Source organism: Felis catus, chromosome A1 (assembly GCF_018350175.1).
Source record: "Felis catus isolate Fca126 chromosome A1, F.catus_Fca126_mat1.0, whole genome shotgun sequence".
Taxonomy (NCBI): Eukaryota; Metazoa; Chordata; class Mammalia; order Carnivora; family Felidae; genus Felis; species Felis catus.
Window position 1 is genome coordinate 153402576 of NC_058368.1, and position 27094 is coordinate 153429669.

At 37.4% G+C, this 27094-nt stretch overlaps 1 long non-coding RNA gene across 4 annotated transcripts in view; it reads left to right on the top strand.

The window, feature by feature from the left end:
* Nucleotides 1-124: 124 nt before the first annotated feature.
* Nucleotides 125-27094, top strand: part of LOC102899515 — a 57130-nt gene continuing 30160 nt past the window's right edge. For all 4 annotated transcript variants that reach the window (XR_002744375.2, XR_006583079.1, XR_002744382.2 and 1 more), the window contains exons 1-4: nucleotides 125-192; nucleotides 5973-6092; nucleotides 6205-6316; nucleotides 8945-9073. This is a non-coding gene — a long non-coding RNA (uncharacterized LOC102899515). The remainder of the gene's footprint in view (nucleotides 193-5972; nucleotides 6093-6204; nucleotides 6317-8944; nucleotides 9074-27094) is intronic.

Here is a 27094-nt window from a genome sequence, read left to right on the forward strand (position 1 = left end):
GCAGCTTTGTGAAAAACAACCCCAGTGCGCATGCGCACGCCGCGGCTGCTGTCCGCCCTCCCTGCGCGTCCCCTCCCGCGCCCGGCTCGCTCCCTCGCTCGCTCGCGGGTACAGTAGGTGTACAGCTAAGGGAAGAAGACACGGGCTGTCGGGAGGCTGAACCTGACTTCTCTTCATTGTGGGCTCCTATTGGTAGGCAGGCTACCGTAAACCCTCGACGTGCTATCTGGAGCCCCTTACCGAGCACACTCTAATAGATAATAAAAGAGTGGGGCACTGGGGGTCAGGCGCCGGGTGGGGAGATGTTTGCAAAACCAAGTAGGGGTAAACTGCTGAGTGACCAGACCGAAGCAAGTGTTACCGGCGCTGCAGGGTTTTGCCCACTACTTGGATGGAAGGAGGAAAAAGTGATGTGTGAAGAGAGATGGGGGAAGGGGAGAAACCGGTTGGGCAAGCGGCTGGTTGCCGAGCATAATCTAACGAATTTCAAAAGAAAACGTAATAAAAACTAGACAAGAAACAATGTTCTTAGACAAGAGCATTCTTGGCTTGGATTATTTAAAAGACCACTGCGTTGTAGGCAGAGTGGAAGGGAACTCAGTCGAGGCCAAAGGAACCTTACAAGAGAAGACCAGAAGGAGCAAGAAAGAGAGGCAACTATGATCAATAGTTTTTTTTTTTCTTCTTCTTTTTTTAATCAATAGGTTTTGCTTACTCCTCGACTGCTTTTTCTTCCATCTCTTAATTAGATAGCAACGAAAAGCAACCAAGTTGTTTGCATGATGACGCCAGGGGGGAAAAGGCCTGACCACTTCCTAGAAGGAAGAAAAGAGGCTTTTTAAAGACACCACCTACAGCTAGATTTGCAGGGTATGACATGATTACAACTCCTGTGTCCAGAGGATTAAAAATAGAGTTTGGCCTTAAAAAGTACCACTTTATAAGAGGCAACATGACATAGTGTTTTAACTGACCTCATGTTCACAACGGAATCGAAAATCTTTGTTAGAAATTAGTGAAGCCTGTAAGATGGTTTTTAAAAAGCATGATGTGGTATATAAATAGAACTTAATTTTGTAAAGTTCTCATATTAATTTTTACAAGTCCAACGGTCTTAGACTGTTCAACATTGTAATCCTCTTAATCAAAGACAAGTAAATTTATATTGTGAACATTTTGGTAACAAATGGCAATGTTTTCATAAACTCACACTGGGATTCAAGGCATAACAGCATAAACTTTTCTAGATTTTTGCAATCAACAGAGCTGCTTCTAAGAGAAATGTAGATGGAAAAATATGAATCTGGAACTATATATTCATAATTAAATACACTGGAAGATTTTTGACCGTTCTCAGTGGTTTACTGTTTTCTTGCTTTTTGGGGAAGAAACAATTTTGTTGGATTTTAGTTGACAAGGTAGTTATCTTGGCCTCAGCATTATATATAAATATACAAATTATTTGGAGAGTTAATGGGCAGGCCATTTATCTCTAATAAAGTTTAGATGGCTATGCTTAAAACTGAATTTGTGTATCTGAGTGGGAAACATAGCCTTTTTTCTTTTTTTTCCCTCTTGGTTGACACCTGGTGGAAATTCATTCTGGTTGTTGAAGTACTTGGAATTTTGTACTAGCTTTGGTAACAGATACTACTTGGGTTTTTTTGCCACCTAGTGGTAAAATGGTGAATTTGCTAAAATGTCAGCTTCTCAGCTTTAGGGTCAAATGATACTTGTGAAGCATTCAAATGACATTGGGCAAGAAATGGATTTAAAAGTGCAGTACACAATGAGGCCTTCATTACTAAATTTGTTTTAAATACCTCAGGGCTCGTGAACAATGGCTAAATTGTTCAGAAGTTTAAGTAAAAATTTTCTTGTCGTAATATAACTTCTATCTGAAAAAATAAGAATCAGTTTTTTAAATGAACTAGAATTGCATTTAATCAGAAAGAACCCTAAGAGATTTACTTGTAGTTTGGAAAATTGTTTTACCACATTAAATGATTCATTCATGGGGCTATAGGGCATTATTCCTTCTCTTAGAAGCTTTTAGGATATTATAAATTACTGTCTTTATTACTTACTTTGCTGTTTCTCTTTATTTTCTCTCTGTGTCTTCATAAACACTTCCTAAACACCTCTTAAACTAATTGACAAGTTGCCAGGAAATTCTTATCCCCTGTCACTTTTACTTAAGATTCTACTCATTTATCCTAATTATCACCTTTCTTTGATTTGGATTTGGTCATATAACTATTTAAGTGTCTAAACTTGAGTTTACTTGCTTCATTTTGTTTACTTCCTCCTATTTGTTCAAACTCTGGAAACACCAGAAACAAACGAACAACAAACAAACAACCCTGGCACCTTTAAATTCCTGTTTGTGTTTTCAGTTTTTTAAAAATTTATTTATGTAAGTAATTTCTGCATCCAGTATGGGGCTCAAACTCACAACCAGAGATCAAGAGTCTCATGCTCTTCCAACTGAGCCAGCCAGATGTCCCTTTGTTTTTGTGTCTAAAAGGAAAAAAACACTTGGACTAAATTTTGGACTAAATGTTTTCTCTTGTGGCATTTGTAACCTCCCCTTTTCAAAACTCCTTGTCTAAAACTCTGCCTTTGAGATAACTTGAAATGTTGTACTTTAGGTGTTTTCTTGGTCTTCTGGACTTGTCTTACTGGGCCCTTATTGTATTTTGCATTAAGTTTAAGCTATTCGTCTTTACCACTAAGGCTCTTTCCTACTGCACTCCAGCCTACGTCTCGTATGCCTTCTCCTCCTACTCCTCTGCTGACTCTCTATACTCCTGTCAAGTGCATCTTCTGTCCCCTTTGTTAGCCTGTCTCGCTGTTGCCAATGTGCAGTTGCATGCTGTTTTCTGTGCCCAGAACAACATCTCACTGCTGTTAACTCCTTTCCCGTCTTCTAACCCCTCTACTAGACTCAGTTGGGCACAACTGAATAAAATTCCAAGTAGGCAGAATAACTAGCTCCCCCTTCCCTTTTTACAACTTCTTCAGAGCTTAAGTAGAAATCCCTCTTTATGGTATTTGTTCCTTGGATTTTAAATTCAATGGCTGTTCCATCTTACTGTACAAAGGATTAAACTCAAGCTCAAGAACTCTATCTAAAACTGACAAATGATGATCACTATCAAGATATTTTGTATTCATGTGGTAAGTAAAAATTACTGCCAAGTCTGGAGATTTTTACATAATATGTCATAGTGCTCAATATTATTAAAAAAACAACACCAAGCCATCTCAACAGAAAGTTTTCATGTATGATTGTAAGAAAAGCCACACCAGTAGCCAGACCTATTCTTAAAAAAAAAAAAAAAAAAAAGAAATCCATGTTTAATCCTTATTTCAACTAACACTTGATTGTCTTACGTAGTGTAGAACTAAGGGTGTTTGGTTTTTGTTTTCTTTTTGTTTTAATTTCATATTTCAGGATTTTGTGACTCTGACTTAACTCTTTAACATCCTCAAAATACAATGACTTTGGAGCAAAGACTGGAGGCAAGATTTGCTATGTTATTAACAAAATAAGTGAGTTTTTTATATTTGATAGTTAATTAGATGGTGTATTTATGTTCTTCATACTTAATAGACATTCAAATGTATTCTGAATTTCATCATAAATTTCAGTTCCAAATTTCTATTTCTGTTCTCCCTCCTCATTAAGATGTAGTATGTGTTATGTGAACACCAGTTGATCTTTTATTTTTGATGTCCTTTTTTTTTAAAGTATGCTTTTTTTTTTAAAGGTTATTTTATTTATTTAGAGAGAGAAAGGGAAAGAGAGAGAGTGAGCATGAGCTGGGTAGGGGCACAGGAAGAGAGAGAGAACCCCAAGCAGGCTCTGTGCTATGCAGGCTCTGCACTATCAGCACAAAGCCTAACTCAGGGCTCTATCTCACTAGCCATGAGACCTTGACCTGAACCGAAATCAGGAATCCAGTGCTTAACCAACTGAGCCACCCAGGTACCCCTTGATTTTTTAATTTACAGTAAAGTCATCCATAATTCTATCCACCCAGATATACCACTGTTAACATTTTGTTACATTTCCATCTAGATATACAACTAATAAAGAATTATTAATAATGAGCATTATTGCATTATTGCATTGCTGGCAAAGTAAAGACAATGATTCATGTCAATTAGAATTCTCTGACAACAGATTTGATTAGTGGCTCCAAGGGAAAATCTCTTGAATGAATTTGTAACACTTAGGTCCTGCTAAATTAGATGACTTGGTAAAGTTTATTCATGTAGGCTTGAGTGGCATTGGGCCTATGGGGAGAATCAGAACTGCTGTTTCTTTTTTGAACTATTTTATGACTTTTGACCTGGCACAACTTTATGTAATGAATGTAAAAAAAATCTATAATAGCTAACATTTTCTGATGATTACTGAGTTTTAGCTGAAAGTATAAGTGAATGCAACAAGTTCTCAGTTTTTTTTTTACCTCAAATTCATATTTTGCTAAATGGAATTTCATATTCGATATCTCACTTAGAGAATATTGCCTTTCCAGTCATCTACATTTTTTTCTGTTGATGAAGAGGATCCTTATTATTGATGATTTTTAAAACCCGAAACTTATTATTTACTGTCACTATTTTTTCAATACTGTTTAATGGAAGCATTTTCCAAGGGTCTGTTATGTAAGGTTAGTTTTATTTATTGTTGTTTATTATTATGTTATCATACTTAAAAACTGTAAAAAGAATTATTTCTTCTCATTCATTTGAATCAGCTTAGTTTTCCTGTTACTATTTTTTCTGTTGTTGAGGAATTTTACTTGTTATCCCATTGAAGAAGTAGCCATGATGAAGGAAGAGTTTGTTGAGAAATGCTGTAAGGAGGAAAGGCAGTTTAAAAGTTTGCTGCATCCAGAATTCTAAGTGTTTCAAATGATCTTTTGTTTCAGAGTCAGGAAACAAGTTACATGATAGTTAAGCTTTGAAATCACACATTTAATCTGTGACTTAGTAAATTCACATGTGGCTTAATCAGGAATTGGTTTTATATTTTTTGTTTTTGTAACATGAACATTTTTCTTTTAGTTTATGAATAAGCTACTTAAATCAATGCATTTCAGTGGAAACTTGAGGCAACTGAAATTTTCTGCCCCAAATTGATATAAAATTGATATGTAATTGATATAGTCAGTTGATAATCGGTTTTTGTAGAGTGGATGAATTTCCGATTATTTTGCTGTGGAGAATCTTGTAGGACCTTAATGCTTTAATATTTTAGACTTTGAAACATATATCTCTTTGAAACATACAACTCTTCAAAACTCTTTGAAGAGTTTTGTGGATATGGGGTACACATGCTGTTGTGAAGATGCACAAAGCATCTGAAGTGAGGAACAGAATTAAATCATGAATAATCTACAAATTGGGACACCTGGGTGGCTCAGGTCATGATCCCAGGGTAGTTGGATTGAGCCCTGTGTGAAGCTCTGTGCTTAGCGTGGAGCCTGCTTGGGATTCTCTCTCTCTGAACCTCTCCTCTGCTCCTGCTCTCATGCTCTCTCTCTCTCTCTCTCTCTCTCTCTCTCTCTCTCTCTCTCAAATTAAAAAAAAAAAATATGTGAGTAATTTACAAGTTGAAATAATATAGTGTATCTTTGTCTTTAGAAAATGGGAGTAATGCTTTAGTAAAGTCAAAATAATTTTGTAACATACGGGTTAAAGACAAAATTAGGAAGCTAGAGTAGATTGAATTTTACCTACTAATTTTAATGTCCAAATCATCTTTTACACTCTTACAGATAAGGAATACTTTATTTCTGCCAGTGGGTCCCTTGAATGGGAGAAGCCTTTTAACTCTAATTTTTCATTTATTTTTTTCTTTTGATATTATTTCAATCTGTTTTGGTGAAACTTGGTAGAAGCTCTAGAAAGATAAACGTATAAGAAGATACTGAACTTAGCCTGACCTCTCCCCTTAGGCTTTTCTGCAAATGAAGAGGAAGGAGGGAAGAACCTTTTAGAAAGAGTCTCTTGATAAATAAGTGGCCAATGGCAGGGGAATGATTGTCAAATAGAGTCATGATCCTAAAAAGGATAAGGTGAGAAGAACAAATGGTCATTCTCTTACTGTTTCTAGCACAAGCCTTTCTCATTGTCATGAACTTCAGTGATTTTGTATTCTAATCACATTATTTTTTTCTGTCTCTGCAGTGATCACTCTAAATGAAATGAAGTGTTGGTTGCTGGCTTGGAGACAGCAGTGGCCAATAGTTAAGAGGACAAAGCCAATTAAGTGAACTCTTGAAAAATCACCAAAACATTGGTAAGTGAACTCTTGAAAAATCACCAAAAAATCACCAAATCTTCAGAGAGTAGTGTGAGGGTGAAGGGCAAGAGATCTGTCTCTGGGAGGATATGGAGACAGAGAAGGATGACAGAGTTACGGTCTTCTCAAGACTTTTCTCAGTGGTCAGGCTCACATTCAAAGAGTGGACATGGCACAGGCATGACTAAAGAAAGTCAGGGAGACTTTTCATGGGATCAGGAAGCCTGTCTGATAACTGAAAATGGGGCAGGGGGGCAGGCTAGATGGGATGAAACAAGATTTTCTTTTAGAGGTATATAGGACTTACATACATTGGCCAAGAAATCCAGAAAGCACGAGCTTATTTGCTAGGCGAGGGGTGTGTGTGTGAGAGACAAAGAGATCACCGTTAAAACAATCAGAATACTAGCATATTTTATGGCAGCCACTGTGCTTTCTGCTCATTATCTTATTTGGTCGTCTTAACAGCACTATGAGGTAAATACTATTGTATCCATCCTATGAACAAGGAAGCCAGCTTGGAATAATGAAGTAACTTGTCCATACTCCCACAACTAGTAACAGATGGTACTAGGATTTGAATCAATTCTATTAATCAGTAGGCCATGCTGAAAGCCAGGCAGTAGACTTATTTATCAGTAAGCCTCCAAGAAGGCTTCTGTAACCATCCTCTCCTCCCTAGTTTGGATTATGTGTTCCTCTTCTTTGTTCACAACACCTTTTAATACTTATTTTTGAGACAATGCAAGAAACAGAGTGCAAGCAGCGGAGGCGCAGACAGAGAGAGACACAGAATCTGAAGTGGGCTCCAGGCTCTGAGCTGTCAGCCCAGAGCCCGACGTGGGGCTCAAACTCATGAACTGTGAGATCATGACCTGAGCTGAAGTCTGACGCTTAACCTATTGAGCCACTCAGGCGCCCCTCACAACACCTTTTAAAAACTTTGTTTCTTAACAATATTTTGTGTGGTTTATTTTACTGTCTCTTCCATAATACTCCATGCTCTCACTTTTTTTTTTAGTTTTTTTTTCTTAATGTTTCTTTATTTCTAAGAGAGAGAGACAGAGAGAGAGAGAGAAAGAGAGAGAGAGAGGGAAAGTGCGAGTGGGGGAGGGCAGAGCAAGAGGGAGACAAATCCGAAGCAGGCTCCAGGCTCTGAGCTGTCAGCACAGAGCCTGATATGGGACTCGAAGTCATGAACTGTGAGATCATGACCTGAGCTGAAGTCGGAGGCTTAATCGGCTCAGCCATCCAGGCGCCCCTCAGGGGTACTCTTATCTAGGGCTCAAGTGTTAATCATTTTTATATCTGCAGTACTTAGCATAGTGCCTGGCACATAATACACACTTAATAAATTGTGTACTGATATGTGGTAAGTTGATAAAGGAATGTTATCTTTAAGCAATTTTCCATTGAAAGATTGTCGAATCTTATGGGAAGTTTTTCTAGATACCCACATGAAACCACATGAGGCTGATGAATTAAAAATAAGATATAAGTTCAGGGGCAGCTGGGTGGCTCGGTAGGTTGAGCGTTCGACTTTGCCTCAGGTCATGATCTCACAGCTAAAGAGTTTGAGCTCTGTGTTGGGCTCTGTGCTGATGGCTCAGAGCCTGGAGCCCGCTTCGGATTCTATATCTCCCCCTCTCTCTGCCCCTCCCCCACTCGCACTCTGTGTCTCTATCTCAAAATAAATAAACATTAAAAAAAATTTAAAAATTAAAAGAAAATAAGATATAAGGTCAAACCATCATTTTATAAGTATGTGCTGATTGCCTCAAGGTCGTCATCATGATGTATTTATTGTCCAATCCCAGTTGAAGTAAACTGCCTTTACTAAAGTAAAGATTACTGCCTTTATTAAAGTAAAGTTTTATGGTTTTAAAGTAATAATCATATTAAAATACATATATCACTTTTCAGCATTTTTCTACTTTTATTGGATACATTATTTACAATTAATGAACAAAGAATCTTCCAGCTTGCTTTTGATTGCTTAGGAAAAATGCTGTTGTGTGCCATAGCAGAGAGCAAAATACCTGACTATAAGAATTTGGGAAACTTAAATGAAACTTGCTTATCTATATTTTTAATATAGTTTCATATCTGCCATTTGATAGAAGTATTTTGAACAGATTTGCAAGTAGATCATAGAAATCAAAGATCTTGATTTTGTAATATTTTATTTGCTATATATATATTGAGATTATGTGTAGGTGATACCTATCTTAGAAATTAAAATCACTAAAAACATTTCTGAAGACAAACACTTTTCATTTATAAGTTTGGAAATTTGACAGTCAGGTATTTGAAAACCTGGTCATTGAAAAAATATATTGGGGCACCTGGGTGGTTCAGTCGGTTAAGCATCCGACTTAGGCTCAGGTCATGATCTCACGGCCATGAGTTTGAGCCCTGCGTCGGGCTCTGTGCTGACAGCTCAGAGCCTGGAGCCTGCTTCGGATTCTGTGTCTCCCTCTCTCTCTCTGCTCCTCCCCCGTTCATGCTCTGTCTCTCTCTGTCTTAAAAATAAACATTAAAAAAAAAAGAAAATATTAAAAATGAAAATATATATTATTTAAAAATTATTTTGCATATATTTTCAAAATTTTTTTTATTTTTAAGAACAGTGAAATACTTAGATTGAAAACACTACAATATTTGCTGTGGAGAAACAGAACTTTGTGGATTTATGAATGGAAATGAGATATAACGTTCTGGATTCTTACAAGAGAGCAGAAAGTATGAGCAATGGTAAGTGCTGTGGATTACATTTTTTTTAAAGTTTTTATCCAAATACCAGTCAGTTAACAGAGTGTAATATTAGTTTCAGGTCTATGTTGCAGTGATTCAAGACTTCCACATAACACTAGTTATGTACTCATCACAAATGCCCTCCTTAATCCGCATCACCTATTTAACTCCTCGCCCTACCCACCTCCCACGTGGTAACCATCAGTGTGTTCTCTGTGGTGAAGAGTCTGTTGCCTTTCTCTTTTTCTCACCTTTGCTTGATTGTTTTGTTTCTTAAATGGCTGTGGGTTAAATTTATGTGTATAAATTTAACTTCTGAATGGTGAATTAATTTTCCTTTAATAATTGAAAGAAAAGCTCTGAGGATGTGTTTAATGTATTATCTTGCATATTTTTTAAAATTTAGTTTTATTTATTTTGAGAGAGAGACAGAGAAAGCAGGTGGAAGAGGGGCAGAGAGAGAGGGAGACAAAGAATCCCAAGCAGGCTCTGTAGTGTCAGTACGGAACCTGATTCTGGGGTTGATGTGGGGCTCGAACCCACAAACCGTGAGATCATGACCTGAGCTGAAGCCAAGAGTTGTACGGTTAACTGACTGAGCCACCCAGGCGCCCCGCTATCTTGCATATTTTACTAAACAAAGGAGATCAATGATAAAATTGTACAATTAACAAAGGTACAACATGATAGTTAAATTTAGAGAAAGAGTGTGGTCTGTGAGTAGAAATTACAATCATGTAATTAATTTTAAATTTTCATCTCTGGCAGCCAGAACTTTTAGTTTAAAATTTATAAAAGAAACACAATATCCATTATGGGACTCAAAAGAGCTTTCAATGTATGGTATACAATGTTCAATCTGTCAGTGTAGGGCCCATTAATTAATTGAATCATTACTCTTTTTTCAATAGGGCTTTTTCTCCCAAACATTGTTTAGTTATTAAGAGACAACTATTAAAATGATAGAAACACTGTTTTCTACAAATTTATGTATTTGGCCTTCACTGTTTTATAATATTTCAAAAGCATATTTTCTTATAATACTATATTTACCATACAGTGTATGTGTTCAGTTTCCTGTGAGGACTTACATGTGCTTACTAGGACAGAGAGGAAAGAAATATTCCATGCCTGAGCAGTGCTAATAGATTCTGGTATTATCTCATTTCTCACAAGATAACTTTCTGTTAGAACATACCTTTTCTTTTTTTTTTTTTTAAGTTTATTTATTTATTAAGAGAGAGAGACAGAGACAGCATGAGTGTGGGAGGGGCAGAGAGAGAAAGGGAGAGAGAGAATCCCAAGCTGGCTCTGCACTGCCAGAACAGAACCCGATTTAGGGCTTGAACTCATGAAACTGTGAGATCATGACCTGAGCTGAAACCAAGAGTCAGACGCTTAACCAAGTGAGCCACCCAGGCACCCCAGAACATACGTTTTTTTAAAGAAGCAAATAAATAAAATGAGAAATAACTCTATCATGAAGAGACTTGTTAGATTTATGTTAAGAAGAAACAGTCTATCTGTGTGATAAGTAGGGTACATAAAAAAAATCAAAAGATTGGTTATGAAAAGAAAACAATTTTAAGAAGCTCTAGAGGGAAAAAAATACTTTTGACTCTTTACATAATTCTTAAAACATAAAATGGTGAGTATGGTGGGCTAAGCCTTTACATGCTTTATATCATTTGATCATAATAATAATGCAATTATCCTCATTTTAAAGATGGGGAAACTGAGGCTTAGAAAGATCTGGTAACTTGCTCAAGCTCACACCCCCAAGTGGTAGAGTTACCTTTACAGAATTTACAATTTAAGGAGAAATATAAGCAAATAGTTAAATAAGGATATGTGTGCAATAGATATATGTTGCTAACAGGACTTGCATAGTATTAGGAAATGTCTAGCAAAGGTACTGAATCCTGATCCAGTGCTCAGGCAGAGCCTTCCCAGAAGAGTTGAGATTTACTAGAAATGAGAGAGAAGTCAGGATCAATCTAGAGAAGTAAACAGAGACCAAATTGTCAGAACCTTATAGCTTTCCAGAACATATGATTCATTGTCCTAGTTGAGACTCTACTGAGAGTGCAAGAGAGGCCAATAATAACCGTGTTTGTACAATAGAAATAAAAATCATCCTGGGCAAACCAAAATATATGGCAGTATAAGGAGTTTGGTTTTCATTCTAGAAGCAATAAGGAATATTGAAGAGTTTTTAAGAGGAATAACATGAACAGATTTATGTTTTAGAATAACTCTGATCTTGGAAAATAGATTAGAGGAGGCTTGTAGATTATTTTAAGAGGCTGTTTTGGTAATACAGTACAGTAGGATGGTGGCCAGAATTCCATACTATTAGAGAGACTAAAGGGAAATGGATTAAGTTCAAGAGATATTTAGGATGTAGAATCACCAGAACTTGGTACATGATTAGATCTGGGTTCAGAGGGAGACACATTAATTGGGTGTATATTAGTGAAGGGAAGGGAAGTCAAGGATGACCCTGGATTTCTGGACTAGGCAACTTGCTGACTGAATGGTGGAGCCATCTGCTGAGATGAGGAACGTGCGGAGGAGTGAAGATGATGATGAATTTACTTTTGTTCAGTTTTATTTTTGTTCATTTTTAATTTTTTTGATTTTTAAAATTTTGAAACAAGAAATGAATAAACTGAGGGTTGATGGGAGGGGTGGGAGGGAGGGGAAAGTAAATGATGGGCATTGAGGAGGGCACCTGTTGGGATGAGCATTGGGTATTGTATGGAAACCAATTTGACAATAAATTTCAAATAAAAAAAAAAAAGAAAAAAAACTTGCAGGCATGTACACAACCATTATTTCCCCCCAGAGCCATTTGAAAGTAATTTGCCAGTATGATACTCTACCACTCCTGACTACTTTACTAGGTATTTTCTACCAATAGGGACATGTGCCTACATAGCCATAATACAACTGTGAAAATCAGGTCATGGGTTATTACCATCTAATCCTCAAATCCCAGTCATGTTTGCCACTTGTCTCAATACTGTCCTTTAGAATGGAAGGCTGTAGTTAAAAGTCACCTGTTGCATAAAGTTGTAATACTTCTTTAGTGTCTTTCAGTTGAGAGCAGCAATAGTCTTTTCTAGTCTTTAGTGACCTTGACATTTTAAAGATTACTGACCAGTTATTTTATGGAATGTACCTCCGGGCCTTTTCCAACTGGAGAGAGTTAGATACCAACATCAATTGGCATCTATTGTATGAAAAAATTAACTTCTTTCAATACATCTAGAATGGTATTAATTATGTACTGTTCTTGAGATGGTAGAGGAAATAGTGTGTTCTGTGATACAATTGAAAAAGACTGAATTAATAGATTTGACAGGAGTACCTCAAAGGTAATGCTGTTTTCTCCTTAGTGAATCCTATCAGATGACACACAATTTTGATTTGTCCCGTTACTAATGGTCACTTGCTTAAGCATGTGTCTTTCAGGATTCTCAACTATTTAGATTTTTTTTTTTTTTAATTTTTTTTTTCAACATTTATTTATTTTTGGGACAGAGAGAGACAGAGCATGAACGGGGGAGGGGCAAAGAGAGAGGGAGACACAGAATCGGAAACAGGCTCCAGGCTCTGAGCCATCAGCCCAGAGCCCGATGCGGGGCTCGAACTCACGGACCGTGAGATCGTGACCTGGCTGAAATCCGACGCTTAACCGACTGCGCCACCCAGGCGCCCCTTTTTTTTAAACTAATATCAATAATCTATTTTATTAACCCCAAATATTCAAAATATTATCATTTGACAGATAATTCGTATAAAATTATGAGTGAGATCTTTTCATCTTTTGTTCATCTGAAGTCTCTGAAATCTGGTGTGTGTTTTATTTTTTTTTTATTTTTGTTTTTTTATATATGAAATTTATTGACAAATTGGTTTCCATACAACACCCAGTGCTCATCCCAAAAGGTGCCCTCCTCAATACCCATCACCCACCCTCTCCTCCCTCCCACCCCCCATCAACCCTCAGTTTGTTCTCAGTTTTTAACAGTCTCTTATGCTTTGGCTCTCTCCCACTCTAACCTCTTTTTTTTTTTTTTTCTTCCCCTCCCCCATGGGTTCCTGTTAAGTTTCTCAGGATCCACATAAGAGTGAAACCATATGGTATCTGTCTTTCTCTGTATGGCTTATTTCACTTAGCATCACACTCTCCAGTTCCATCCACGTTGCTACAAAAGGCCATATTTCATTTTTTCTCATTGCCACGTAATATTCCATTGTGTATATAAACCACAATTTCTTTATCCATTCATCAGTTGATGGACATTTAGGCTCTTTCCATAATTTGGCTATTGTTGAGAGTGCTGCTATGAACATTGGGGTACAAGTGGCCCTATGCATCAGTACTCCTGTATCCCTTGGATAAATCCCTAGCAGTGCTATTGCTGGGTCATAGGGTAGGTCTATTTTTAATTTTCTGAGGAACCTCCACACTGCTTTCCAGAGTGGCTGCACCAATTTGCATTCCCACCAACAGTGCAAGAGGGTTCCCATTTCTCCACATCCTCTCCAGCATCTATAGTCTCCTGATTTGTTCATTTTGGCCACTCTGACTGGCGTGAGGTGTGATACCTGAGTGTGGTTTTGATTTGTATTTCCCTGATAAGGAGTGACGCTGAACATCTTTTCATGTGCCTGTTGGCCATCCGGATGTCTTCTTTAGAGAAGTGTCTATTCATGTTTTCTGCCCATTTCTTCACTGGGTTATTTGTTTTTCGGGTGTGGAGTTTGGTGAGCTCTTTATAGATTTTGGATACTAGCCCTTTGTCCAATATGTCATTTGCAAATATCTTTTCCCATTCCGTTGGTTGCCTTTTAGTTTTGTTGGTTGTTTCCTTTGCTGTGCAGAAGCTTTTTATCTTCATAAGGTCCCAGTAATTCACTTTTGCTTTTAATTCCCTTGCCTTTGGGGATGTGTCGAGTAAGAGATTGCTACGGCTGAGGTCAGAGAGGTCTTTTCCTGCTTTCTCCTCTAAGGTTTTGATGGTTTCCTGTCTCACATTTAGGTCCTTTATCCATTTTGAGTTTATTTTTGTGAATGGTGTGAGAAAGTGGTCTAGCTTCAACCTTCTGCATGTTGCTGTCCAGTTCTCCCAGCACCATTTGTTAAAGAGGCTGTCTTTTTTCCATTGGATGTTCTTTCCTGCTTTGTCAAAGATGAGTTGGCCATACGTTTGTGGGTCTAGTTCTGGGGTTTCTATTCTATTCCATTGGTCTATGTGTCTGTTTCTGTGCCAATACCATGCTGTCTTGATGATGACAGCTTTGTAGTAGAGGCTAAAGTCTGGGATTGTGATGCCTCCTGCTTTGGTCTTCTTCTTCAGAATTCAACTATTTAGTTTTTTAAAATTTTTCCTCCTTTGGTAATTAGTTAAGTACTTTGTAAGGAAGTTCTTTGAGACTTTGCAAATAGCCCATTTCTTATGAAACTTTCAATTTATTCATTTATTTATTTATAGTACTGGTGATTAATATGGGTCTTAATTCTTTATTATCATATATTTTGATGTTCAAGCTGTTCCCAGTTTAGCTAATGGAAGCCCCTTGAAGGTGGTTTATGTATTCTCTTGACGTGTCTCAAGTCACTTTTTGACTTCTTCCTTTCTGACATAAGATAGAATAAGGTCACCTTGTACTTTCCCTACCCTGGTCCTGGAATTAGCCGTTTTAGCCTCAAGTCTTTTTAGTGGAAAATAACATTTAGAAAACAAAGTCTGGACACTAGGTGTGCTCTTTGTTTTTGGAGTGTGGTGCTTCAAAGTTTCTCAGTTAGAGAGAGCTAAGATAGAGACACATGTATATATCAATGTATGTCCACACATTTGCATTTCATCTATCCATCTATCTATTAAACCATGAATGCATACTGATATTATTAGTTTTAATCTGTCTCTTCAGGATTTATTCTATTTTTCTCCCTTTTCATATATGTAACCCCCTTCCTTGCTGCTGAGAAACCTGGTTCCCAGTGGTCTGATTATTTGCCCAATCTTTCTGTATGTAATCAGTCTCTTCTTTCTACTGCCATCCCCTCTCCTCTGTAGATGCACTGTTCCCCTGTGCAGGCTCTGCCATCGACACTGTGCCCCTCTAAATGGACAAATCCTCATCCTACTCAGGCTTGGCCTGTCTACACTAGACTGATCTTTGTGTGAGGACATCTTTACCCTCTATGAGGTGGGCTCTGACTCCCATGCTGTTCCTACTCCCCCCAGATTCTTCCACAAGCAGGGCAGATATGCAACAATTTCAATTTAGCTGCCAATGAAAAAGATAGGGTGGTAGCTAAAAGGTTATTCATTCAGGAAAGACCTGTTTTTGATAAGATGCCAATCTGAGGGCAAGTTTAAAGATATAGAAGAGACAGGATTAGTTGTAGGAATGTGAAAAGACCAAATTCTCACTTCAAGAGACTGGGAGGGGAGAAAGCTTCAATGCAGGTTGGTTTGAGAGTTTCCTGGCTGGAAGAGAAGTGACATTCTATCTTATGGCTGTTACTTTCTCTGTGCAGTCATGCTAAGATTTAGTTGGAGGTTTGAGGACAGTGGAGAGCGTTCTGAAATCACTGTAGAGAATGAAAAAGTGAAATGAGCAAAAACAAAACAAAACAAACAAATTTCTGAGTGTTATGGAAGATCTGAGAATCGAAACCGAAAATGAGTTGAGATACCAACCGTTAGCCCCAGTGCTAGGAGTGGAGAAGGCAATTTTTATCAGGCAAACATTTAAATAGAAAAACATGGCGCAAATAAGTTGAAGATACCGGCTAGAGAGGTTGACCTGAAGGAAATAATTGTTGAATGTTGAAATGAATAGTTGTTAAATAGAATAAAGCATAATTACATAGGAGAGGAAGATGATGAATAGAATGCTAATCATTGTTTTATTTTTTTAATTACAAAAATAATACACGTATCTTATGAAAATAATTAAAACTATCCCCCCTCCCCCAAATCTTCAATGAATTGAAGATAAGACAGCAGAAGGGAGAAGAGGGTAGAAGGTGATAGATTGATTTGAAAATCATGGTTTGAATACTTTCTAAGGTTCATGACATACACCTTGGATATGAAAGTGAATAATGAGACTTTAGTCTTTTCTCATAAGGTAAAATTCAAAACAGAGACGGAGGCAAACCATAAGAGACTCTTAAACACAGAGAAAAAACTGAGGGTTGCTGGAGGGGAGGTGGGGGGATGGGTTAAATGGGTGATGGGCATTAAGAAAGGTACTTTTTGGGATGAGCACTGGATGTCATATGTAAGTGATGAATAACTGGTTTCTACTCCTGAAGTTAAGACTATACTGTATGTTATCAAAACAACAAAACAAAACAAAACAAAAAAACCCTCAAACCCAGTACCTTGAAAACTTTCAAAGGTCTTATACAAATCCCAGATATTTTTTACTAAAAATGTTTCCTTTTAACAAAGACATAGGCAAGTAAGTATGGGTTCTTCAACTTATACAATAAAATCAAATCTGAATGATTTTTTTATTCTTTTAATGTCTCCTTTCTTAATTCCTGCATGTAAGAGTTGACTTGTTTTTTTGTTATTGTTCTTTTTATTGTCCACTATTTTTGAGATGATGTGTGACCCCCTTCCTCCCCCCAAAAACTCCTCCCAACCTGCTTTAGAAAGTCAGCATGTTAGTATAAACAGTTTTATTGAGTAGACTCTACTTCGTGGATATTAACATAATAATGTTTTTATTTTTCTCCGATCACAATTCCCAGTAGTGCTTTGTAGAAATCTCCCAAGACAATTTCCTGAGCATTTCTGCATCTTTGTCATCATTTTCAGTTATTAAAAAAAACAAAGCAAATCCAAACTAATTTCACTCCAGTGTAAAAATCCAGGCTCAAATCTGATTCAAATATGATCCTCTCATTTCCCTCTATAGCATGTCACTCCTTTGTTGTGGAGGAGGAATATAAGAGATGGCTGGGATTGCTTATTAAAGATGAGGAAGTACCCCTCCCCCCAAGAATGTGCATGATTCTGTTGCTGCTGGTGGTCACTGAGGATGTGATGATCTTCTCATAAGTTTGTGCAGTTTTTAGTGCTATTTAGCTTCACCTTGGTGCACTACCTCTCTGAGGATATGGCAGAGGAGGCACCCATGTCTTCCTTTAGTCCTGCCTTTGGTCCATATCTCCCCCCCCCCCCCCAAAAAAAAAGCAAGCTGTCAGGTAACGTTAGGGCCTGGGCTTTCTCCTCTCTTCTCTATATTCTTTTGTATTGAGTCAAACCCGGAAGTCCTCCTCTGCATTCTCTGATAGATAAAGAAACTGGGAACAAGTTGGAGACTTCCTCCACCTTTTTCCTAATTTCCCTATAACGTGCTCTCTTTTTGTCCCGTTCTCCTGGGCTCAGTCAGCAAGTCCTCCTTCAAAATCTCCAGAAAAGAAGGAGGCACAGTTCCTGGTGTTCAGATATGCTCCCAAGTTCCAAAAGACACAGGTCACATTCTCCCTCATACTCCCTTATAGGGCTCACTGCACTTTGAAGGCAGGCTTCAGGTTGGTCTCTAGTTCCCTGACTCTAAATATTTAGCTAACTAGTAGGCTGTCAGGCTTTCTGCCTTGCCAGTGATCACTTTCTGTATTTCACTGAAACTCCCTCTTTACTTGACTTCTGGTGGGTTGAGGGGAACTATTTTTCTGCCCACTTAGGGGTGTTATGCCGGTTGGCAATTGGAGAGGTGGTTCCTTTGCCTCTGAATAAGTCCTCAGGGAGACTTTTGGCCTCATTGGTTGGAGAGGCCTTTAAAAGTATGGAATCCTTATACAATTTTGTCATCATATTTCAATTAGAATAACCAATTCCAAGACAACAAGAAAAATCCCATCAACATGCCATTATAATAGCACAAAACTAAAGTAAATGATATACTTCATTCTTACATGACATTGTGTTATACAATGAAAAACAAAACAAAACAAAACACAAACTAACCCACAGGATATGGCAAACCAAATTTTTCAGTACCTAAGATTTTAAGTTAGGTATGCTTAGAGTAGCATTGATTTTCAAAGATCATCAGAAGTATTATTAGTGAAAATATTATAGGTGTTTTGTCTGACTTTCTCTTGGAATATAGCAGGTGTAAGATAGATGTCAGAGTGAGGGAGAGGAGTTAGGCCTATTATTAAATCATTGATCAGTCAAGAATATATCTCACTTAGTAACAATGTTTAACTTTTTATTAGTAGGGCTTTGAATACAATAAGCAAGACTGATGTTTATTTAAAAACAATAAACATATTTTCCTTTGAGACCTTTTCAAAGATTACTTGTTAATCTTATGCCTCATAGTCCCCTTAACAGAGAGGTTTGAATAAAGAAGTATTTTAGGTTCTGGCTTAAATATTAAGATGGTTTAAGCATTCCCAATGGCTAACAAGTATAATGATTATCATTCCCAGAGCAGTACTGTCTTCAGACTTTCTCAGCTGAATTCTTTTTGAGTGACATTTCTGCTATCCATATCCTTCTTGTTAAGAACTCAATAATGGACTAGGTTAATTAGAGATAGGTAATCTTACCTTGTGTTAATCATCCTTCTGTTAGAATAAATTAACCTTTTAGCTCCTATTTTCTGGAATTCCCAGCCTCCGTAGACACTGTTCTTGAGGCATTAGATAGCCTCATGAAATTTTAAACTCATTTGAATTTAGAAATATCCATTACTGATAGAGTTATTAAACTTAATAATCACAGAGATTTACTCTGAGATCATTGAAGATTAGCCTAATTCAGATACTTTATAGGCTTGTTTCTTCCTAGCTGTGTGATTTGGGGAGATGTGGTTATCATCTCTGAGTTTTCATTTCCTGACTTAAAGAATGGGAATCAATATTATTCACTGAAATTATAGAAATCAAATGGGTTAACACCTATAGTGGATTCTGAAATGCACTACTGAAATGTTTGGTACTGGGAGTATTATTTTGAAATATAGTCAAGTCAGAAGATTTCACTTTTTGTCCTCTTGGTGTTAACTGTTCACTAATATCCTGGATTCTTTTTCCTGGCTCCCTTGAATCATTGTCAAGGAACAAAATAATGGCAAAAAGTTGTGGCAGCGGGCATTCTGACCACTTGTAGCTCCCATAATTCTTTCGTACATGTGTAGCCCAGGCAGATTTATGTCAGTCCACCGAAAAATAGAGCACATTGGGAGTCACAGTGGAGATTCACAACACCCCATGACAAACTGAAAAACAAGCATGTGTTAAATCTATTAACAATGAAAATGTAAGTTTGTCTGCATTTAAAAGGCAAAATAATGCAGTGAATTTCAGAGGTAATTTAGGAAATATTCAAACATTTGGCTTTAGTTAGAAAGGTGGGAAAATATATCAGAACTAGATTCCATTTGGGCAGGGTTTATCCTTCTCATCCTGATTTTGAGCCAAAAATCCTCAGTTTTGACTAGTTTTAAATGTTTCTCCAAATTTGGGCAGAGCCTTTTGCCTATTTAGAGATAGATGCTGCTTAGTTCAACATCAGATAAGGGGGATGGAGGCTCATGTATATCAGGACCCACCAAAATCAAAGAGCAGAAAAAGGTCACAGGGTAGACAATGGTATGTTTGTGGATAGAGGGGCACCACTAGTGAGTAAATAAATACCTCATGAGGTGGAAGATATCCCATTCATTAAAGTTTCTCTTGGGCAAAGAATGTATTTAGAAAAATTACTTGATAAGCTACTGGTGGGTAGTTTGATAATAACTGAGTTGGTAAAACTTTGAGAATATAGGCACTTGCATTTATTTCTGTTTCAAGTATAAATCAATACAACTCCTTAGGAGGGAAATGTAATAATGTTTATCAAAATTACAATTGCAGGGGCACCTGGGTGGCTCAGTTGGTTGAGCATCCGACTCTTGATTTCAGCTCAGGTCATGATCCCAGGGTCATGGGATGGAGCCCTAGTTTGAACGTGGAGCCTGCTTAAGATTCTCTCTCTCTTTCCTTCTCCCCCCTTTCTGCTTACTGTCTTTATAAAATAAAATAAAAAAAGAATATTCAAAAAATTATAAATGCATATCCAAAAAAGACATAGTTGGCCAACAGACACATGAAAAGATGTTCATCATCATTTATCATCAGGGAGATGCAAATCAAAACCACATTGAGATACTACTTCACATCTGTCAGATTGGCTAAAATCAACAACACAAGAAACAACAGGTGTTGGTGGGAATGCAAGTTGGTGCAGCCACTGTGGAAAGCGGTATGGAGGTTCCTCATACATACATGCATCCCTGTGTTTATAGCAATGTTATTTACAATAACCAAGATAAGGGATCAGCCCAAGTATCCACCGACTGATGAATGGATAAAGATGTGAGACAGACACACACACACACACACACACACACACACACACACACACACACACACAGAGGAATATTATTCAGCCATAAACAAGAATGAAGTCTTGTCATTTGCAAGGACATGGATGGAGCCAGAGAGTATAATGCTAAGGGAAATAAGCCAGTCAGAGAAAGATAAAATGCCATATGATCTTACTCATATGTGGAATTTGAGAAACAAAACAAACAAGCAAAGGGGAAAAAAAAATAAGGGAGCGAGAGAGTCCAGTCAATGGACTTGTTGTGATAAACACATAGTGATATATGATTACTCATATACAGTAATATAACACTGTATGTTAACTAACAGGAGTTAAAAACTTAAAAAGAAAAGAAAAGAAAAAAAACAAAAAAGAAAAGAAAAAGAAAAAAAAAAAAACTACAGCTACATGTATCTTATCCAAAAATACCACTACTGAGAATTTATTCTATGAGACCCAGTGTCCATAAATAGGTTAAATTAATTATGGTACATAGATTAAATGGAGTACACTGGAACAATGTAAAAGAATTACAAAGCTCACTATGCACTGATAGGAAAGATATCCAAAATATGTAGTACAGAGAAAAAAATTAAGGTACAGAACAATAATTAATTTAACCTATTCATGGACATTGGGTTGTTTGTGATTGTTTCCATTAATAACAATACTGCAACATGTAAATGTATATAGACCTTACTTTGCATTAGTGTATGTATACCCATAGAATAAATTCCCAGTAGTGATATTGTTGGAGACGATATATGTAATTGTTGTTTTGATAAACATTACTACATTTCCCTCCTACGTAGTTGTACCAATTTATAGTCCCAACAGAGATAAGTCCCCCTTTTCTCAAATTTTTGCCAGCACAATGTATTGTCAAGCTTTTACATTTCCACAAACCTGAGAGGAGACAAATGGCATCTTGGCTCTAGCACTTTTTTTTTTTTTTTAGTTCAATTCAAGAAAATTTGCAGACTATCTCAAATTTAGGGGAAAATTACAAGTGTAAAGAATGCTTCCCCACCGCCCCCGTAAGAATAAGTTACCAACATCATGACCCTATACTCCTGAATACTGTAGGGTGTATATCTTACAAGCAAGGACATTCTGCTGCGTAACCAAAATAAAACTCATCCATATGAGAGCATTAGTTTTGATACATTAGTACAGTCTAATTCTCAGACTCCATTCATGTTTTGTCCATTATCCCTAGGATGTCCTTTATAGCAAAAGTAAACAGTCCAGAATCATGTGTTGTGCTTAGCTGCTGGTCCTCTTTAGTGTCTTCCAATTTGAAATGGTTCCTTCTGCTTTCTTTCACTTCTGTGATCTTGATACTTTTAAAGATTATAGGCCAGATATTTTGTAAAATGTCTCTCAATTTGGGTTTGCCTGACATTTCTTTTTGACTCAATTCAGATTATACATGTTTGGCAGGAATATAACAGAAATGATGCTGTGTTCCTCTCATTGCAACCTATCAGGTGACTCACAATTTTGATTTAGTGCATTACTGATGATGTTATTCTGATCATTTCATTAAATTGTTGGCTGCCAAGTTTCTCTACTGTAAATTTAGTCTTTTCCTTTTGTAATTAGTGTTTTATAAAGTACTTTGAAATTATGTATATAGCTTCATTGTTAAAATTTCAATGTTATCAATTTGTTTCTTTTTAGTAATGTCATTGTGGACCCATGGTTTCTATTATATTCAGTAGGTCATAGTCTTTTTCTATCATTATTTATTTTGATGATCAAATTGTCCTAGATTTGGTCAGTGGGAGCTCCTTCAAGCTGGCTGTTCTGTCCTTTTGACTTTTCTCCATCATCTGTGAGCACTTCCTTGCTTTCTCATTCAGAGATGTTCCAGGCTTATCTTGTACTTTCCTTGTCTCTGACCTGGAGTCATCCATTTCTTCAGGACATTTTTCATGGAGAATGGTATTTAGAAGCCAAGATATGGTGCTACGTGTCCTTGCTTTTGAGGTGTCTTGTTCCTAGACCCTCTTAATAAACAATTCCTTCCTCCTGTCCTCCTTCCCTCCCTCCCTCCCTTACTTCCTGCCTTTCTCTGTATTAAAAACTATGAGTTGAGGGACTCCTGGATGGGTCAGTCAGTTGGGTGTCTGACTCTTGATTTTGGCTCAGGTCATGATTTCACGGTTTGTGGAATCAGGCCATGTGTCAGGCTCTGTGCTGGCAGCGTGGAGCCTGCTTGGGATTCTCTCTCTCTCTATCTCTTTCTCTGTCCCTTCCCCACTCGTGCTCTCTTTCTCTCTCAAAATAAATAAATAAACTTTAAAAACTATGAGTTGATACTATAACTTCATTTCTTACCCAACATCACATGATTCATTTTAGTTATTTCCCTTCCCATATTTTTAATTCCCTTCTCTGACAGTGAGAAATGTATTTCACATTATCCTTAAATATTTAATGATACCCCCTTTATGTAACACGTCTCCCATCACTGCTCCTCTCCCACATTAATACTTAACTCAGTCTTCTCGGGCCTGTGCCAGATACCTCCCTTCTCTCTCCCATCATTTCCTGCAGAAGTTCTCTTCACTCTTCATAGGCTCTGACAACTCAGGCTTTTTTGTTGTTGTTATGAGTGAGGTTGAGCAATTTTAATGAAGAGTGCCAATATAAATCCTTTCTCCATTTCCTATCCAAAATCTTTGGTGTAATCAACATTGCCCAATAATTTTTTTTGTAAGTGAATTATTTAGTAGTTCTTGAATCATAACTGAGTTTTATGTTCAGCTGAACAGAGTGAGTACAATTTTTAAATAGATGATTTATTCACTTAACACTTATTTATTGAATTTACTGTATGTTCTGGCCTCTGTTCTAGGCACTGAGGATCCAGTGGTAAGAAAAAGAGACAAATTGCCTTCCTTAATTTAATTTTTTTTAATGTTTATTTTTGAGAGAGAGAGAGAGAGAGAGAGAGAGACAGAGTATGAGCAGGGGAGGGACAGAGAGAGAGGGAGACATGGAATTCGAAGCAGCAGGCTCTGAGCTGTCAGCACCGAGACCAAGCCTGACGTGGGGCCTGAACTCAGAAACCGCAAGATCATGACCTGAGCTGAAGTCAGATGCTTAACTGACTGAGCCACCCAGGCGCCTCAGAATTTGTATTTTTAACGTTAGGGTCAAATAATGAGCAATTTAACTTCTATACTTAGAGTGTAATGTCAATAGTGAAAAAGCTACAAAGAGAATAAAGTACCAAGATAGCATTTGCAGTTGCAGGGTCTGGAGTGACAGGGAAGGTTCAATGGACACCTAGGTGATAGAATGGAAAAAAATATTTTGTGTATACATTCCAAAGGTTAACATCTGGGAAGGCATTTCTACCTGGAAGGAAGATGCCAATTTCTGGGACTGAGAGCCCAAGTCAGAGATCCAAACTAGAGAGGAGGGCAACCATTCACTATGGATTTCTTGCTAATTAATGCTGGGGGCACTTCTCAGGTGCAGGCCTGTGTAGCGCTGTCTTTGTAGCTTCAGTTCTAATAAAGGCATCAGAAACAACAACTCTGTAAATAACCAGTAAAGTTTTCTCTTAAATTTTTTAATCTATTTCTAATCTCTATGACTTCATCCTTGGAAGTTAGGGGATATTAGTTCCGTCTTACAGATGAGGAAACTGAAGCACTTAAGGATTAGTATAACCTGTCTTAGCTAGTAAGACAGTGAGCAGTGATTAATTCCACAGCCCAGGTCTTTCCACTGTTGCCCAGGGTCAGACTCTGAGCTAATATTTTGGGCAAGTGCCTTCCAGAAGCAACACCATTATGAGGTAAACTAGGGCCTTATATGAACCAAGATCCTCTAGACTATGGTCCTTTTGCTAAAACTTGATAAATATTCTCCAATTATATAGACATGTTTCCATTCAGTTACAATGAAATACAAATTTCCATTCACCTTTTTAGGCTCAGACATTATCCTCTCGTGTCCAGAATCTAGGGTATGTTGGATGGTTAGTTATATGCTTATAATAAACAAAAACTTTATCCTTCTAAGATATAGAAATGCACAATATTATTTCACAGCAAATGCAGCTACCGTTTGATATTCCTGCCAATGTGCGTCTTTGAACAGAATTCTACCAGTGAGATCACAGATAAATTAAGCCGGTCATCAGCAAAGCCTTGACCACAGACAAGTTAAATAGATTTATTTGGATTAACTATGAGAACTCAGTAACTTAACTGTAATGCAGTAACTAAAGTAACTAACTAAACAGTAACTAAACAGTAACTAAACTAAACTAAGTAAACAGTAACTAATGTGTAAGATTACACTTAACAGCATCAAATAATTAAAAAGACAAATTGTCTATGACTGAGGCCTAAATAAAATAAAGTAATAATATTATGCTTATCAAAACTCAAATTAAAAAAATAGGAGAGGTAATAAGAAGAAAATATTTGAACCACTTTACGTATATAATGAGAAAGTAACGTCACTGTGGAAGAATGTAACTTGCCTCATCTGTGGTTTAACATCAGCCAGGGAGGGGATAGTGTAACCTCGCTGGTAGTCACTCCAAGTGCCTGCCACTTGTGAATCCTGAATAGGTCTCAGCAGCCTGGAGTACAGGGATCAATTAGTGATGTCTCCTTTGGGAAGGGGAATACGAAATGGTGGCTTTCATTTTGCCTGAGGCCACACTGGCCCTAGAGCCACTGTCAGGCCCCCCACCAGAACCAGCTCTGCTGCTCTTTCCTCAAGGCAGCCAGAGATTACAGTGAAAACAAGCACATGGCCTAGAGATGCTGGCCACCCAAATTTGCTTTCACTTGTAGTCAGATAACTTTGTCTAGTACCTACCACCCTATAAGAAGAGCTGCGTGTTTTAACCTTACGTTGAAAGGAAAGAGATTGATTAAAAAAAAAAAAAAAAAAGGGCGCCTGGGTGGCTCCGTCGGTTAAGCGTCTGACTTCGGCTTGGGTCATGATCTCATGGTTGGTGGGTTCGAGCCCCGCATTGGGCTCTGTGCTGACAGCTTGGAGCCCGGAGTCTGTTTCAGATTCTGTGTCTCCCTCTCTCTATGCCCCTCCCCAACTCATGTTCTGTCTCCCTCTGTCTCAAAATAATTAAACATTAAAAAAAATTAAAAAAAAAAAAGAAAGGAAAGAGATTGAAGAGTTTCCGGAGCTGGAGAAGAGGAAATCAAGATTTCACATAAGGAGATGGCCCGGGAAATGGAAGTATTGCTAGGCTCAGCTTCAGCAGTTGAGCCCACTGCAGGGCAGTACCAGTGTCCTGCTGAGTGCAGATCAGGCAAGATAGGACATGTGGAGGTGGAAAAGAATTCTGCAAAACTAAATCATTCCAGGAATAGTAGCAGTTGGTAAAATAGAACCATTTTGTGGTATCTTTTTTCTTCACAGAAGCATAATAATGACTGAATTAAATACATTTTCAAGTTATAAAGCTGAAAATCAGGGGGTGCCTGGGTGGCTCAGTCCATTGAGCTTCTGACTCTTGATTTCAGCTCAGGTCATGGTCTCATGGTTAGTGAGTTCGAGCCCTGTGTGGGTCTGTGTGCTGACAGCATGGAGCCTCTCGGGATTCTCTCTTGTGCTGTCTCTCTGCCCCTCCCCTGCTCTCGCTTTCTCTGTCTCTCTCAAGGTAAATAAACATTAAAATAAATCTTTTCTGAATCCTGACTCTCCTATCTGTGAAACCTGGACCCCAGTTCCTTATCAGTAAAATGGAGATAATAATCCATATTTTATAGAAGGTACTTGACACATAGTAAGTGCTTTGCAAGTGTTAACTCTTGTTATTTTAAAAAAAAAGTTATCTTTATGGGTGATCGGTGATGTATGAAACCCATTTAATGATTGTGTAGAAATGGAACACTGCACAGAAAATAAGAAAATATGAAATGATTGCCTAGATAAATTGTTGCTTGAAAAAAAAGTAAGGTGCAAGACACTGTGTAATGTATGTTTGCATTTTTTAAAAGGATATTTAAGTGCATGTATGCTTGTATTAATATATAAATTTTTGGGGGGACTGACACTCAAGAAACTGTTAATACTTGGGAGGGAGATGGGAGATTCTGGGTGGGACCTGAGCCTCATTTTCACTGTGTACCTTTTGTACTGTTTTAAATTTTTCAATCATGCATCTGGAGTTTTTAATTGAGAGGAACAAGTTCAAAGTTAAGGATATATAGAGCTCAATATCGTTATGTTTAGCCATTTTTTTCAATATATTATTTCATATATTGAAATAGAAAATTTTCATTGCTAAATTATGAAAGTGATCCATTGCTTACAATAGCCAAATTATGGAAGTGCCCATCAATAGATGAATAGATAAAGAAGATGTGGTATATATACAATGAAATATTCAGCCATAAAAAGCACAAAATCTTGCCATTTGCAATGACATGGATGGAACTATAGAGTATTATGCTGAGTAAATAAGTCAGTCAGAGAAAGACAAATACCAATGATCTTACTCATATGTGGAATTTAAGAAACAAGACAAATGAGCAAAGAAAAAAAAAAGGAAACAAATCAAGAAACAGATTCTTAATTATAGAGAACAAACTGATGGTTTCCAGAGGAG